We start from the raw sequence: 15,749 nt of genomic DNA, 5'->3' as shown, positions 1-15,749 counted from the left end.
TTTGTGAAGACTGGTGAAAATTTTCCAAAGGCTTGATTAATGTCCTCTCAAGGTAAAGCTGTGATCATTGAGCCATTGTCCTTTCTGTATGCCCAAATGTACAAAACCCATCTGCCCTATCATCGTGTGAATGGTTTTAAACCATCTATAGTATAAGATGTTTCTTGCTTGCCTCAAAGCAGTGGAAAAGTAAGGGTTTTGTGGGAGCCAAAGATGTCACTGGAGACTTTCAAGGGATTGGAGGGGAACTCAGGGTGTCTGATGGGAAAGAGAAATAAGGGAGACTACCATGAAGAATAGGTGATGGCAACAAGGGAGGCATACCTAGAAGGTATCATGCACTGTCAATTTTTCAGGGACATAACTATTTTTGAAGGATGAGCAAACATTAGAAAACCTGAGAATATTGTGGCAGTGAGGGGTGCAGAGTAATCCCAAAGGTGTAACAGAGTGGTAGTAGGCTAGTTTCAGCAGTAGTACGGGGATACGTAACAGAAATCCATAGGACACTGAGTTTGGTTAGCTTAGCTGCAAAGAACTTGTTTTATCAAGCTTTTTGTTGGCAAAATTAAACTAGGGAATGACTGAAGTTATCCAGAAAACATTCTCTCATGATTTCTTTGAGACTGTGCAATTGTACCAATAGAGATAACAACACTTTTTCATGATAAATTATGGCCAGAAAGTATACCTACCCTCTGCCGTCTGTGTTCCTCGCAGCACCCACTGGCGCTTCCTTGATTCCAGGGCTTAGTTCTTCTTAAAAGGACGATTGTCTTGCTCTGCCCATGCCACAAAGTTGGAGGTGCATTGATTAAACAGAGTCCTTGTTAGAAGTTCCTTGGAAGATGTGAGGAGGATCCTGCTTTACAACTATGTGAAAGCTTATACTTACTTGAATGGCAATCAACACGCCTTGGTAGATGAGGCGTTGGTTGTCTGTGTATCATTAAGGAGCTCTAAGAGTCAATTCAGTCCAGACAGTAAACAATGAATTGCTGACACTTTCAGCACTGCAAGGGCTCAAAAATACCAACATGCACATCTGAGCTATGTCAGTGGAAGCACACAAGGATTAGATTCTTTTGGTAATGGCTGCATTTTTATGTGAATAATCTGATGGGAGCCTGATGGTGTCCAACACATCCATTCTTGCCTTGTGAGTCTTTCACCATCTGAAATGTTGTTAGTTTTAATGACACAATTATCCTTTATATATTCAGTTAGACATGTGGGTTGCGTTTCCCCCTCCTTTTTCTTTTTTTTTTTTTTAGTTATAATTAGTTTCCCTGAGAGGCAGCAGCTTTAATGCTTGGGTAGTTTTCTGAGAAGCTGGGACTGAAAGAAGCTTTTGGGAAATGACAATTATATGTCCATGGTTTTTATTTGGTATGCTTTATTTTAGTCTTTGTCTAGGCTGAAAGCTCTTGTTGACTGGCAGAAGATGGATTGAATCAGTGAAATTAGGCAATTTCAATGTCGTCACCCCCCCAAATCATACAAAGAACTTGTATATTGATTGAAACTAAAGTGCAGTTGTTTTGCTGAATTTATATAAAGTACTAGTACAAAAAAATGGATGTGCCCTTCCCCCTATCCTCCAGGGCATTGATTGAATTCATGTGAAACCTTTTGCTGAACTTTTATAGAAGTTTACATGATAGGAACAGAAAATTTTGTAATAGATATTTGTATCAAGGTATTTCTAACAAGATGCAGCAATTTAATCAGTTTATATTGGAAAACAGAAAAAAGAAAAGGCTATTGGAAATTTTCTTGTAATCTCCTTCTATATTCCCCTTTCTGTTGTCAGCCCAAGGTGGCCCATGTCTGTCTTGGGGACTTTGTGTTACCCCATGAAATTTCCCCTGGGACTACCTGCACCTATACGGATGCATAAGAACTCTGCAGTGGGTTTAAACTGTAGTAAAAGAAAATGTCTACGGAAACTTGTCAGAGATAATATAAGCTGTTACCTTTTGAAGCTTCATACATGCAATTAGTTGCCCATTGTGTTATTTCTTGGCTTCATGGCATCATTAACAAAAAAAAAAAACAAAAGAGAATGATTTTCACAAGGTTTGTAAAGCTGCAGTGGGGATGCACTAAAATAAGGTCTCCCCCAGCACCAAGAGAAGACCCGTGGGTTTACCTGTGGTGCTGTTTTGCAGCAACAAATTCAAGGAAGAAGTTTTGAGAGCATCTGAAAGGTCTTGTATGCTCTGCCTGAGTGGAAAGTTTCATTATTATACTGAAATGATTAAGAAAAGCATTTTATTTTCAAGACAGGATGGGGGCACATCTCCCCCCATCTTCTTGCAGTGCAGAGAGCAGCACTGACTCCTGCCACACTGAGTAAGGAGCTCCTCTCCCTCACATGGGGCAGACTGCTTGCTTGCCCAAAGTGCTCCATGCAAAAGGAAAGAAGGGGATAATGTGAGGTGTTGCTTTTCCCCAGCAGCTGGTTTGGCCACTGTGGGACTCCTGGGGCAAGTCAAACACTGCCTCCCACTCTGCTCCTCTCACTTATGTCACTGCCTGGCCCTGGCTACTGAGGAATAGCGGAGGACCCTTTGAGACAGCATCTTAAAATTAAGCAGGGAGATGAATCAGTACTACTTGTAAGTAGTACTGACCCAGTTTCTCCCAGCTTCAAGATAGGGCAAGCCAGGGTTTCCATCACTTCTGGGAGACAGCAACTGTTTCTTTCCAAGAAAGCCCATAGCAGCTAGAAATGGAAAAGCCCTCATAGGTCTCTTAGTCGGTCTCTGCCTCTTGCTTTTTTCCTATTTTGTGCTAGTTTTACCTGTCTCTTGTGAAGGGTTTTCAATCCTTTATTTTAAATGAAATAGTATTCCCAGATGGAAAAGCTCATCTACTGGCAAAGTCAATGATATGATTTGTTTATATAGATTCAGTGCAACTAAAAGATGGGGGTGGGGAGAAGAGAAAATTCCTTCACCGTCTTGTAATTGTTACTTGTCAGGTTGTGTATGCTGTCGGTAAAACTGTGCCCTTGAATGGTCAGGGATGGTGTGTTCCCAAAAGGTTGATGGTAGGGAACAGGAGGCAGGGTGTCTGTCACTCTGGCCTGAAAGGAGTGTGCTACATAGTTCTCATCTTCTGCATGCACGATTAAAATTAAAGGAAAAAAATAGTCTTGGCTCTAGCGGTGGGAACCACACAGATGTGAACTGAATGGAAAGCTGGGGGGTTTTTGCTTGTATGTCACCATTTCCTGTGACCTGAAGAATAGATTTGTCTCAGAGTTTTCTGCAGCACAGGCAAAGACATTAATTACCCTAATGGAAGAAAAGTAATATGTTCAGTGTTTCATTATGTGCTTTTCTGTGATTTACTTTAGGTGGGTCTAGAAACTTTCCAAAATCCCAGATCTGTTGGAGATTTTCTCTGATCCTTCCTTGGAAGTTGAGGAACCCAAACTGATCTATGCAGCCTCTTATAAAGGCAGTAAGGCACACAGGCAGACCATGAGCCCTGTGTGCCATGTGAAGGAAAGCACATGCGAGGCACTCGTGAACCACGTTTGTATTTTATATACCGCTTGGGGATGAGATTCATACATGCCACCCTCCGCCCCACCCTCCATACCGACGTGTGTATAGCCAGTTATATTTCTGTTATATTCTGTGTGATCATCAGCCATCTATACACTTCCTGAGGATGGATCCTGCTAGGAACCCAAAAGCCTTGCCAACTGCAGTGGGTGCTCTAGGGGCATATCCTTGCTGCATGGCACTGCAGTGGTTACTTCCATTAGCTGTCCAAGCCTCACTAACCCACAGCCCCTCCTTACGTGCATGGGCTCCTGCTTTACTCACATTACTTGCATTTTCACCCTTACACACCATGCAGGAATGAGCAGCAGGCATCAGCTTGCTGCTAATTCCCTCCTTCAGAGACCTCCCAGCTCCTCCACATGGGCACCGTTTGTCTTGCAGCTCGCCATCAACAGACGTAGAAAGTTGTAGCCAGCCACTTCTCATGGTGCCTTTAACACAAGCTTACCAGAGTGAATAGTCTAGAGTTTCACTTCCAAAGAACTGAGTTCAAATGCTGCTTTTGGTTGAAGAGGGCATTATGTTTAACGATTTCTTAATCCCTTGGGATCCTTTACAGCCCGCAGGGTTATCACTGCTAAATCATACCCTCAAACCCAGTGCTGGGCTCTCTCTCAAATTCTCTCTCAAGATGGGACTTGTTCAAGGACTTATGGATTTTTGTTTGCATGCTTGCTTTTTAAGTGGGACTCTTTTGCAATTTGATTTGGGATTGTTTGTGAAAGATGTCTCTTTTCAGAAAGTTGCTGAGAGTTTTTTGTGTAGAAAAAGTTGAACATTCTTCTTTCTGGTTAAAAGGTACATGGCACCAGAAAATGTAACTGGGAGAGGGAGTAAGATGTACAAACGAGAGCGGCCTAAACCACAGTCAGCATAAGACATTCAGAGGAATTTTCAAATTGAAAATTTTTGGATTTTGCTTTCTACAGGAGTATTACGTTTTTTCTAGGGAAAGGAGGGAAGAAAGTATCTGGTGGTGCAGGCCAGAGCTGATGGTAGCCACCTTTTTACTGGCTTTTGCATATCTCCCATGCTCAGAAATACAATTATGAAGTACAATTATGCTTTGAAAAAGGAGTTCACCCAGAAGTGTAAGTTATGACAAAGGCATCAGCTTCTGCCTGCACCCTTACATTTCAGTTCTGGGTCAGCAGTCCCCTATTTATGATACAACAGGAACATACTTTGTTCTGCTCCAGTAGCAGCACTTGACTGAGTGTTACCAGCTCATTAGGAAATTAGATGATTTGTCTAAAGCTGTAAGCAAGGGACACATTTTTTAAGCAAGTATGGAGTGTTCAAGTGATGCCAGCAATAACAATCTGTAAATTACAGATGAGGTGCACTGAGCAAGCAGTGTGTTATCTCTCTGAATGTTTAAATTTTTTGCACATTTTGGCAATTTCTTTAAAGAAGGGAAGAGCTGGACTGTCAGCATTCATTTCAGTTTTGCAGTGCTATGGCTTTCTATTTATAATGGTCATGAAAGAGGTCTTGAAGGCAGCATTTCTTGTCAGTGAATTAAAAATTCCCTCATATCTGCAGTGTTTGCTTTAATTTAAATATTTGTGATGGTTAATGAAAGATAGACTGAGAAAGAGGGAGGAAAGCAAGTTTTCCAGGTCCCATCTTCTTGGAAGTTTACTTGCATCTTCTTCTTACTAGTGGTCAAAATTACAGCCGTCTGTGAATAGCTGTCATGCTCTAAGGATGGGAAAGTGGGTAGCAGCCCATGGCTAAGGGGATTTCACTTCATGAGGTTTTCTTGCAGCCTTGGATGTTAATGTGGCAAGTCTGGCCTATCTTGTTTATAGTAATTTAAAGAGATCAAATTTAAAGTGCCTACCTTGAATGCTGAGGCAATTTCCTGATGTCATCTTTAAGTGGAGCAGGAGATATGCCCAGTGTGCAGAAAGATGCAGTTCAGAGCTCTGGCCGTGCTTCCAGCTACAGAACTGCCCACTGCTTCCTGGTGCTGAAGCTGTGTTTTTGCAAATAAAAACCAGTCAAGCTCAAGTCACATAATAAGCCTCATAGACTTCTCATATTTAGTTACCAGTGTATACCTTTGGGCAACATTCACACTCTCCAGTGCCTGCTAATTAATTTGTTTTCTTATACTTTACTGAGATTTGGATTGGCACTGAAGCCCAAAAAGGAAGAATCTAGCTGTCAAAAAGTGAATATAATGAGTGTAAGGTGTGGATGGAAACCACATAGTTGTCATACAGAAGCTATGACACAAAAGATGCTATTGCTTCCATACTGTTTCCTGTAAGGGAGAGAGATATTTTGGGAGGGCAGATGATGTGATTACAGGAGACAGCGACATGGAAACTGTCATTGAATGCTCCTCATGCTGAAATGGAGCGGTGTGCAGGAACAAAGCTCTTAGAAATATTTTAATAAACATTAAGTTCATAGATGAGTAACAAAAGTATGTAAGAATTGATTAAACATGGCTGGCTAGCCTGTGCAGCATTGTCCAGTTGAGGAACATAGGATTCAGAGTGGGAAGCTGAGGTTTTCCTCCTAGCCCTGAAACGAGTTTTCTTTAAGATCTCAAGTTGTATTTTCCACTGATTTCATACTCTTTGGACCAGCAACACATGCCTCAGTTTCCTCATCTCTAAAATGCTGCTGTTTGCTAACATAATTCCAGACCATTGATTATAAGTTCTATATAGGACCCTGGAGTGAATAGTTATGGAAGTCTGAGATATTGATTAATCATCATTGTTTTTAGGCTCCTGGTCCTTTTCTGCATGATGTCAGACTTTGCAGTCCTGTAAGAGCCCTGTATAAAGACCAAGCTTCCCTTTTGGTGTCTGGGACTTCTTCTGTGAGCCTCGATGCTCAGGGATGGCCTGCCTGCTGTGATGCCATCCTGGCTGTTATCTCGCTGCTCCCAGGCCCTGCACCCTCATGCCCAGTGCCAGGCTCCTGCAGGCAGTGTCAGCTGTTGAAATGGCTTAGTAGTGAATCCTAGGGCAGCCAGTCTGTAATAAATTAATCTTCTTGCAGTCTGATGACCATAAGGAGTAATTCTAACATGTAGCATCTTCATCCATAACGGCACCGCATCATGGGTGTCTGTATTTTAGGAACCTTTTGTGCTCCCCATGGTCAGTAGATATGATGAGCTCTTACCCAATTGCTCTTGCAACATCCTGTTTTTCTCATGATGCTTCAGGGAATCTGTGATACATTCAGAACTGCCCTTGAAAAAGTTCAAGAGAAGTAAGTAGACCCATGCTTTAAATAGGCTGCATTACTGGAAATGACCTGAACGATGAAACAAAAGACGAAAGTGTGCAGGTGACTAGTAAAAGGCAAAGGACATAAAATAGAAGACTGATGCACAGCTCATTTGGCATCTGCAAGTCCTCTGGCTGTGTTGAGCTCAAACCCTAGTGAGGCAGGTGCAGGAACCAACACCCCAAACCTCCTTGCAATGAGTAGAGTTGCAGGGAGGTGGTGGCGGTCATTTGTGTGACTGATTTTTCCCATCCCCACTGTGTAACTGCAGAAATGCCAAGCTGAAGTCTCTAGGCCTGCATTGGAAATACAGAGACAGCCCTTCCCTGGGATGCAGTGGGAGGTGTGGGGGCTGCCTCCTGCTCTGTTTTAGCAAGAGAACATCTCTACAGCTCCCCATACCACCTTCTGTGGAATGACAACCAACATATGACTTGGGATTGAAATCCTTGCAGCTGATGGAAAAACAATTAGGATCTCATTAAAATTCTATGTAGAGAGCCAAGAAAAGGAAGATAATGTCAGAGGAAAGGTGATACGTAGGACAGTATGGAGAATTCTCTTAAGTTAAGCCTGTCATTAGGCAGAAGCACAGAAGGTGCTAATTGTACAGTGCATTTCATTCATCCCACAAAGAATAATTAACAGTTTCCCTTCTGCCTTCACTGAAATGAATTGATTCAATGCATATGCTCTCTTGTTAAGGCAGGAATTGTCATATCCTGGATCCTTATGTGCAGAAGAATTTTACTGCTGGGTTTCTTCACCTGCTGATTGTTGAACAGGAAGTGTTATTAGTCACATGACAGAATGCTGATTTCATTTATCTCTTTGTGTGTCTTCATTTGTTTCTGCTATAAAAATTATTGACCCAAGATGTGAAGCATTGGAACTGCCTTTCAGGTAAGCACATGCTTAAATATTGCCCTAAATAGGGAAGAACTGACCAGAGATTGCTCCTACTCTGATGGTGTGCGTATGTGTGCTTACAGTGCAGACAAGTACTTCTTGGTCCTGTGTGGGCTTCCAGCAGCCTGACAGGGCACTGAGGATTTTTTATTAAGAATTACTTCCAGGCTGATCCAGCGATTGAGAGAGAAACCATAGGTGTTGCAACATGTAGACTCTGACCTGTCTTGCTGCCCTGATCAGTCTTAGTCCTGAGCAATATTATTGTGACAGAGTGACAGCTGCTTTGCAAAGCAAAACTTAGCCTCACCAGGTCCAGTTTGGGTGTTTACACACAGCTTCCCAGCCTCCCTCATTCCTCATGCAATTGAAATAGAGGTGATAGTCTTCACTTCCTTTTAAACATGAGGAGATACCATTGTATCTTACTACCCAGCTGATGGTCTCTACTCCAATGGTGGCTATGCTTCAAGGCTGGGGTGAAGTGATCCGTGTCCATGTGGCCTTTTTATTTCACAGAAGTCGTTCAGATTAATTAGTTAGAGATTACAAAGCATCCGACGTTCCTGGCTGAAAATACTACCTCCAACTATTATGATAATGTTACTTTACACACTGATACTTTTGCTGGAGTCTCTGAAAGAGAAGCTATGTGTGTACAGGCTGGCGTGCTTGGTGTTAACTGAAGTTCTTCATCCCAATTCATGCCAACAGTCCAAAGAACCACTCTTCCCCTTTTTCTTGGTCTAGGCATCTTCAGAGTTCTGGGAAGTTTTGCTGTGTTCTTGATGCCTGCCGACGGCATCAGTAGATGGCTGGCTCTGAGGTTCACGACAGCTGTGGTGCAAACAAGGGAGCTGCACAGTTACACAGCCTCTCCACTGCCCTGCTATTCCACTGTTTGCGATACACCAGTGTGGCTAAAGAGGTCCTTTCATCCCCTCATTTGCTTCTCATTGGCTTCTTATTGGCACTTTGGGCATACAAGAGTAGGCTGCAAAGTGCCAGCTTATTTTCAGCATTGTAGATACCTGAAACCAGGGAACATGTGTACACCCACATCTCCCAGGCCTGGTCGGTCCAGCCCTTGGTTCACCAGTCAGCCCCACAGCTGATGTTTGTTGGGCTTATGTTGTTTCCATATGGCCCCTTCTGTCCCACTATTGCATCCAGTCCAAGTTGGCACACAAATAATCTGACTGAAATTGGGCTTGAGAGAGAAAGAGAAGAGTTCAGGGACTAAAAAAGGGTATGTCAGAAACAAGCTTTCTTACTTTTCTTAAAGCACTGACACCATTCCCAAGCTAAACACAATGAGCTGTACATGAAGTCACTTAGCAAGGATCTTCTTTGGGCTGGTCTACCTGTGGCTAAGTAGTCATTACTTGGACTTTTCCCAAACTATTTTCATTCAGACTCCCCACCATCTATCAATGAAGCTTATGTTCCACTGAATGAGCCATGAAGTTAAAAGGCAGTCAAATGCGACAATCAGGTGGGGGAAGGAGGGAAGGAGATGACTTTGGTGCTTTCCTGAAAGCTCAAGTGGATACAGTTGCTGACGGTGAGAGTAATTGTTGTACTGGTAGGCCAAGAGGGATGTCTGCAAGGTGTGAGCAGGAGGGATGTTTAGGGGTAAAAGCACACAGGCTGCTGCTGTAGGAGATGCTCTCTGTCAAGCAACCAAAAAGTCCTATTTTATTGGGGTCAGAGAACTGTTGGCTTATAGGATCAGGAAAGCTTGTGGGTCTAGATCTTAGAGGTCTCCAGATATTCTTACAGTGTAGCAGAAACAGCTAGAAAAGTTCCTAGGCAGATAAGGAGCAATTACCCATCCCAATCTCTCCAACTGGCTGAGGTGCCTGTCTTGGTTTCATTTCATTGTAAATTGAAATGACAGATAAAGTAAATAAAACCGAAACCTGCAGATTAACGACATGAAAACCAGCAGGAGAGGCGGGTCATAGCATTACAAAAGGACATTGTGATTTTCGACCCAATTCCCCTGTGGCAAACAAGAGTCGTTTCTGTAAGAGTTGTGAATGCAACTCAGTTGCCAGTGTAGTGGGGAGGGAGGATCTCTGTTGATTTGGGGACAGGAGACCACCAGCTTTCAAAATTTTGTAAGTATCACTGGGTTTTGCATGCGTAACAGAAAAAATGTCTCTTGCTGGGCATCCGAATCTAGAGGTCACTTTTAAACCTTGTTTTGTTTTTTCTTGTTGAAGTAGAAGAAACATTTCTAACGTGCAGTCCATTCTTACAGGGCATTGACTTAAAAGTTAATCATAGTTTTGGCCCCAGATGGTTACAGTGCATCTGCTTCTCCGTCTGTGGGAGTCTTAAAGGATACTTGATAGCTGTCCAAGTAAGTGCTTAAAAATTGTATCATACAAAGACAAAATAACTAGATAGCATAATCCAGAATGATTCTAAGGGAAATTGAGGTGAAATAAGTGTCTCAAGCCCTCAACTGTGTCCTAGAGATTTCACCTGAAATACAGATTATTGTATGTCATGCAGGAAGTGTTATTCATAGTAGATGTGCACTGAAGATGTACCTACCTAATTTTCATCAGGGACATGCTGTAGAAAGATACTTCCTGCTTTTCCGTGAACAGTAATCTTACAATTCATCATGCCCAGGCTTCGTGAACGAAGATTTGGGAAGGGCTCTACCCACATTTGTTGCAAGCACGTTGTTGGCTAAAAAGGCCAATACGAGATAGGCATGTCCGGTTGCAAAAGGCACAGCAGAAAGACTCCTTAGGTGGTATATTCTGCAAGGCACGATTCTTTCTGTGTTGTCTTTTCTCCTCAAGGGTGATCCTGCGTGCGTTCTCAAAAGCATCAGCAGCGTTATAGATGGTCTGTCTCCAGACCTCCCGATTGGAGGCCAGAGTAGACCACTTCTGATGGTCAATATGGCCAAGGCTGAGATGTTGTTTCAGGGAGTCCTTGTATCTTTTCTTCGGGGCTCCTTTCTTGCGGCAGCCAGTGGCAAGTTCACCATAAAGCAGGATCTTAGGGAGGCGGTGGTCCTTCATCCTGGAGATGTGCCCTGCCCATCGCAGCTGTGTTCTCAGTAACATGGCCTCAATGCTTGTGACTGCTGCTTGTTCTAGAACAGATGTATTGGTCACATAATCTGACCAGTGGATGTTTAGGATTGTACGGAGGCAGCATTGATGGAAGCGTTCTAGGAGACGCAGGTGGTGGCGGTAGATGACCCATGATTCAGATCTGTATAAGAGAGTAGACAGCACTATGGCTCTGTAAACACTGATCTTTGTACTTTTCTTCAGGTGTTTATTCCGCCAAACTCTTTTATGAAGCTTTCTGAAGGCACTATATGCCTTTGCTAACCTGTTGTCTATCTCCCTGTCAATCTTACCATCCGAGGAGATGAGGCTGCCTAGGTAATTAAACTGCTGGACTGATTTGAGTTCTGATTGGCCAATGGTGATGTGGGGATGATGGGGGACTTCCTGAGGTGCAGGTTGATGGAGAACTTCTGTCTTCTTTAAATTGACTTCCAGCCCAAAGAGCTCAGCAGCCTCTGCAAAGCAGGATGTTAAACGCTGCAGGGCTGCTTCTGTGTGGGCAACAAGGGTGGCATCATCAGCATAGAGCAGCTCCCAGACAAGATGGTTTAAGGTCTTGATGTGGGCCTTCAGTCGCCTTAGGTTGAATAGGCTTCCATCAGTACGATATCAAATGTAGATGTTGTGGGGGAACTATATGATCAGGACTCAGTAGGCAGGGGTCCAAATACCTGTTCTGTTAACTGCAGGCATTCGCTGAGAATCTTGTTGACCTTTAAAGCATCAGCAGAAGAGTATTCTTGTTCTTCACTTTTAGACTGGGGTCCAAGAAGCACATATGCAGGAGGTTGTCTCATCACTTTTCCTCTAGCTGCCCTCCAATCTTCCAGACGAGCTCTGCATTTAAGAATATTGTTAGCTGAAGTGACAGATGTTTTATAATTTTTGACATTGACTGAAATTACATAATGGTAAACAAATGTGAGCAAAACATTTTTCAGCCATATTATTCTATTCTATTCTAAACTTCGTATGTCTGTCTGTAAGTCTTCTTGTTTTGCAAATTGGTTTCCAAACAGCCATCACTCTTTCCCATAACAGAAGCCCTTGATAAGTCAAGCAGAATGGTGCAAACTATATACAGTTTCCTTATGTCTTCCCTGTAATCCCAGGCAAGACAAATATAGAAATTTCTAGGGCTGAGATGTGAGATGCAGTATTAATGAGCAAATACAGAATTGGTCTCATTCAAAATATCATTAAATCAACAGGTAAACTAAGATGGAGCTGGGAGCTAAGTGAAATCCTGTTGGGAGTGGGGCGGTGGGAGGGATGTGTGTTGTGTGTGCTGCTGGGTCCCTTGAAGGCTTGAAGTCAGGCCAAAAACAATGAGGTCTGAGACTGTAGAAAGTTTCAAGCTATATGAAGCTTGATCCAAAGCTCAGTGAAGCTTAAGAAAATCTCCCATGGTACATGAATATTTCAGGTGTTGTGGGACTTTCTTTATTTGAAGAGTAATTATGTCAAATGCAGAGACACAAGAATTCCACTAAACCTCAGTCTTGCTCTGCATGAGGGTTACATGGGATAAGAGGGAGGAAGGATTTGCTTTCCCTCTCAAGGTGAACATGATAGAGTTGGTTTCTGGATCATTCCCCAGAGTCATGTCCGATGGGACAGAGAACGCTGTAAGGCTTTCTACATGGAATTGCAACAGGTAAAGAAGATAAGAAGCCCCTATGCTATACCTGCCAGGAGCAACCAGAGAAAGAATAGAGGAAAACAGACATGACCCTTTGCCTAATCATCACCTCATCTGCTCAGGAGCAGCAAGCCATTACAGACAGGCTACAAACTGCATGTCTGTCACAGATGCAACACATTCCCTCTCTTCTGGAACAAACTGTAAGCATGAAGTATTGCAGTGCAAGTAAAACCTTTAGCGAAGGTTGAGCTTTACAACTACACATATTAATGGCCTGTAATAATAGTTTACAAACAGGAATCATGTGTTTTGCTTTGTCATTGTAATAATCGGTGGTACTTGGAAGCTGTTCTACCACAACAGAAACTCACTGCTGCAGCCTGGAAAACCCTCTCTTCTGATTGGACTCCAAGAAGAGCTGTTAGCCATGTATATGGACACTGGGAAGTGATACGGCACAAGTTCATAAAGCAATAGGCCAATTAGGTGCATGGAAATCAGCAAGTAGTAATACACCACCCTGGGAATAAATACCATGGTATGCAACACCTCTGGGGGCAAAATGTTGGTGCAAAATGTGTACATAAAACTGTGAGCAACACGAAGGGATAAGCATCTGTATTTACAACATTGCTTACAATTACTAATGCCACACTCAGCAATTATGTTTTAAAGTTGGTATTTTTTGTTCAACACATGGCTGAGGACTGATCTACGATTTGATTCAAATGCCTAAATGAATTACAGTTATTCTGGCACTTATTAATTTTGTAAATTGACGTGCATGAATTTATATCACAGTACCCAATCTGTTTTTTATGGCTGCTATTTTATTCCTCCGTGATTGCTCTAAGATTGACTTTGCTTGCCAATACTTACAAGTTAAAATCAAGTTTTAATATATTTGTTGGCTTAAATGTAAGATTGAGGGCAGGGGCTCTTCATTTGGAGATTTTTTCTCTCCGTCTTCCTAATTTTTTTCTATTAATTTCTGTTCAGTTAATCTAAGTCTGTGGTATATTGATCTGTTTCATATTAAAGGAATAACAGTGATTTTCCCTGAGTAAGCAACACTTGGTGATGTGTCTTCTATTTAGGCAAGAAGGAAGAATCCAAGCAGGAACCAGGCTCCCCAGGGAGGGGAAGTGTCACCAGTGAAACATCATAGCACTGCTAAGAGGATCTCAGCCTAATGGGGCTGGTGGACAGGAAGACAATGGCCTTTGCTAAGACTGTGTATCCTCCTCCCTCGAATCTCTTTTTCCTAGAGGGATGCCTCTAGAGGGCAGCAGTCAGAGCCAGAACTAATATCAGAGATCAAGGAAACAACAGGAGAAGTGGTATTTCTATTCTGCCTACAGCAGAGCAAGAAGATTGGGATTAGCTGCCCAAGTCAAGGTCAGACGCTCTCTAAGAGAACATTAGAGGTATCGTCTGTGGGGAGGAATCACAGAATCACAGAACGGGTAAGGTTGGAAGGGACCACAGGGGACCATCCCTGCTCAAGACCTATTTAAGGAAAGTGCACACACGCAAAAGGAATACATGAACATTGTCAATTAGAAGGTTTTTAATTGTCAAAGAAAGCAGTGACAATCTAGAGCCAGTAAGAGAAATGGGAAGAAGAAAGCTAACCTGTGGAGGTGGAGCAGATAATCTCAAGTCTGTTTGGGCTCTGTGCCTCTGATAGATCCAGGACTCAATAGTTTTCTCACACTACTGAAGGCTCTTCTGCAACATCATGAGGTCCTGACAGTTTGTGCAGTTTCCCACCATCCTTTTGGTCTCCTAGCGACAATGTCTGGCAGGACAGGTTTGCCCAGATCCTTGCATGGATCCTGGTACTTTTCAAAGGGCTCTGACATGTCCTGGTCAAGAGCAGACTGAATTTATAGTCCGCCGAAGCTGAGCTGGAGAAAACCTGGACCCCAGATGCTGGAGATCTTCAACTCCAAAGCGCCCTTAAGAGCACTCTGGCAGGTAGAGCATCGATGGAGCCTGTGATCCCTGATCCTTTGTGAGCTTTGCAGTGGTTAGTTATGGTGAGCAGATGTTTTGGGTCCTGTGGGCTTCCATGTACTTTCCAGACTAAAGATTCTAAACTCAGAGTGTTCAGAAAAGAACATAAATAGCCTTGGGCTTTGCTGAAGTGTGAAAAACTTCAGACTAGATTTTTGCAATGCTGTGTGAGTGTTGCTTTACTGTTGTGCCTCCGTCCAGCCACCAGCCAAAAACTGTGTGAAATGAGGTCTCGGTGTCAGTGTAGAGTGACACGTGATTCCCGTATAATTAGGGTAAGCTGAGGCTTTAATCATGAAACCTCGCAGATTGGAACTGAGGAAACAGGAGAACATGCAATGTTCTTTTAAAAGGTTGCAGAGTTTCCTTAATATCTACTCCCTATAGCCATCTGGAAATCTCACTAAGCCACCCAAATGCTTTCCAGCGCTTTTACTTCACAGAAGCATCCTTAAGACTGTAATGCAGGCTTTGACTTATAGCCAAAATTGTTATTTCCAATAATAATGAGCTGACTGATTACTGCCATTAATTCCTGACTGCAAGAAATGACAAAGAAAAATATTTTTTCAATTATTTTTCTAACGACAGGATAGAAAATGAATAAGCCCTACCATTCTGGGACCAAAATATAAGTTTGGCTAGTTCTGAAAACTAGAGAATGGAAAATTCTACTTTCAGATATTGAAAAAATATTTTAAAAATATGAAGTCACTGTGTAAAATGTAATAGAGTATGTGAACATAATCTTAGTGGCTCAGAGATACAAAACAATATACTGTAAGATAAGCTTGATGTCTTCACTAGGCCTGGACTTGTTAGACATGACACTTCAATCTCAGAATAGATTACTGCAGCAGCTTTTTACCTCAGGACATACAAATTTCATCCTACCAACTTCACCATAGGTAAATTTTTATGATACATATAAATTCCCTGCTGTGTACATCAAAACCTGATCACGACTGGACCTGTCAACAAGCAGAATGCGAAAATGTTTTGTAGTTCTTTCATACTGCTGGGCTTGCTTTTCTTTCCCTGCATTTATATATGTTTTTTATAAGTGGATGAAATAGGTAAGAGCCTCATAATATGCTGAAAGACAAGAAAATATGAGAGCACTTGTATGTTTTGATCTAATGTGATGCAGAATAGCCTTTCAGACTTGAGCTGAGGCAGACTTGCCTCGAGCTGAGGCAGACTCAACAAAGGAATATTGGCACTGCAGAAATT

At 42.5% G+C, this 15,749-nt stretch overlaps 1 long non-coding RNA gene across 2 annotated transcripts in view; it reads left to right on the top strand.

Annotated features, from left to right (window-relative positions):
• LOC113966877 overlaps positions 1-15,749 on the top strand; it is a 30,938-nt gene that overhangs the window by 10,770 nt on the left and 4,419 nt on the right. Inside the window, exons 3-5 of one of the 2 annotated variants that reach the window (XR_003533989.1) lie at positions 10,015-10,116; positions 12,453-12,697; positions 13,595-15,063. This is a non-coding gene — a long non-coding RNA (uncharacterized LOC113966877). Of the gene's footprint in view, positions 1-10,014; positions 10,117-12,452; positions 12,698-13,594; positions 15,064-15,749 lie in introns of those variants that run through there. The other variant, XR_003533990.1, reaches the window with a different exon arrangement.

This window comes from Neopelma chrysocephalum, unplaced genomic scaffold (assembly GCF_003984885.1).
Source record: "Neopelma chrysocephalum unplaced genomic scaffold, ASM398488v2 Primary Assembly neopelma1_61b, whole genome shotgun sequence".
Taxonomy (NCBI): Eukaryota; Metazoa; Chordata; class Aves; order Passeriformes; family Pipridae; genus Neopelma; species Neopelma chrysocephalum.
Note: the sequence above shows the minus strand (reverse complement) of the source record. Positions and strands in the feature narration are given on the sequence as shown.